Source organism: Nannospalax galili, unplaced genomic scaffold, assembly GCF_000622305.1.
Source record: "Nannospalax galili isolate Female #2095 unplaced genomic scaffold, S.galili_v1.0 scaffold162, whole genome shotgun sequence".
Lineage (NCBI taxonomy): Eukaryota > Metazoa > Chordata > Mammalia > Rodentia > Spalacidae > Nannospalax > Nannospalax galili.
The window spans coordinates 4,414,527-4,416,628 of record NW_008350388.1 but is presented as its reverse complement, the minus strand read 5'-3'; positions in this window follow the sequence as shown (position 1 = coordinate 4,416,628).

Genomic DNA, 2,102 nt, shown 5'->3' with positions numbered 1-2,102 from the left:
CCCATGCTCATGGATTGGAAGAATTAATATTGTGAAAATGACCATTCAACCAAAAGCCATTTATAGATTCAGTGCAATGCCAATCAAAATTCCCATGATATTTTTCACAGAATTGGAAAAAAAACATCCTAAGATTCATATGGAAGCACAAAAGACCTCAGATAGCTAAAGCAACCCTGAGCACTAAGAGCAATGCTGGAGGGATTATTGTACCAGATATGAAACTGTATTTCAGAGCTTAGTCATAAAAATAACATGATATTGACACAAAAATGTAGACCTGTAGATCAATGGAACATAGTTGAAGACCTAAACATGAGTACATGCAATTTCAGCCACCTGGTATTTGATAATGGGGCCAAGAATACTCACTGGAGGAAAGAAAGCATGTTCAGCAAATGGTGCTGGCAAAACTGGATTTCCACCTGTAGAAGAATGAAACTAAACCCCTATATTTCACCTTACACAAAATTCAATTCCAAATGGATCAAAGACCTCAATGTGAAGCCTGAAACTCAGAAACTGTTAAAAGAAAACACTGGAAATTACCTACAGGATATAGGTGTAGGAAAAGATTTTCTAAACCAGACATCAGATGCTCAAGAAACAAGGTAAAGAATCAACAGATGGGACTTCATTAAACTAAAAAGCTTCTGTACATCAAAAGAAGCAACCAAGGAAGTAAAGAGAAAACCCACAGAATGGGAGAAAATCTTCGCCAGCAACACATCTGACAGAGGTTTAGCATCCAGAATATAGAACGAATTCAAAAAACAAAGAATCAAGAAGGGAAGTAACCCAGTTAAAAGGTGGGCTAAGGAGCTGAACAGAGAGTTCTCAAAAGAAGAAGTAAAGACAGCTAAGAAGCACCTTAAAAGATGTTCAACATCACTAGTAATTAGGGAAATGAAAATTAAAACCTCTTTAAGATTCATCTTACCCCAGTCAGACTGGCTAAGATCAAGAGAACAAATGATACCAAATGTTGGAGAGGATGTGGGGAAAGGGGAACACTCATCCACTGCTGGTGGGGCTGCAAACTTGTACAACTATGGAAAGCAGTGTGGAGAACCCTCAAAAAACTAAAAAGGAACCTACCATATGACCCAGTTATATCATTCTTTGTCATATACCCAAAGAACTCATCCTATTGCAGAGACACTTGTACATCCATGTTTGTTGCTGCTCTTTTCACAATAGCTAAGAGATGGAAGCAACCTGAGTGTCCCTCAACTGATGAGCAAATAATGAAAATGCAGTTCATTTGTTCGATGGAGATTTACTCAGCAGTAAAGAAAGATGAAATCATGAAATTTGCAGGTAAATGGATGGAACTAGAAACTGTTATACTAAGTGAAGTAATACAGATTCGGGAAACAAAACAAAGCAAAATAAAATGACATATGTTCTCCTTCATATATGGATCCTAGCACCAAATTCTGATAAGTGAGTATGTATCCAGACATAACTACAGGAACCAGGATAATGAAAAGAAACCAGGGAGGTAAAGGAAAAGAAAGTATCTGAAAGAGAAAAAACAGTAGGAAACAGGCCTTATTAAGGGAGATATGGATAAAAATGGGGTTATTATAAGTGGAGGGGAGAGGGAAGGTTATACAAGGAACCTAGGGGATAAAGGGAAAGAAGGAGCTCAAGAAAGGTGGGACCATAGGAGAAGGGTATTATTAAGGGAGAAATGGGAAAATGGGGGTACTTTAAATGGGGAAACCATGGTGGAAGGGTTAAACAATGTGAGAGATAAATAATGCCTAGCTTATTTTAAAAAAATCAGAGGGAACCATATTAATCAAACAAATTATACACACAACTAGCTCAAGGTATATAATATATATCTAGGCAAGGTTTATCTGAGAATGTTTGGTCTTTGCCCAAGCTTTATCTACATGGCATATGGTAATTAAAATTACCAGACTGGTATAACTAACCTTCTTGGGTGTTTAACAGCCATACTTTGAGGTTTATACTAATTTGGTCAGAGGGACATAAAGGACAGTTTTTGCTCCTTGCCCTCCTAGGTTGACTAAATTTCAGGGGGCTCTGAGCATCTCTCAAAATGTCCTGTAACTGTGCTGAGTCACCCA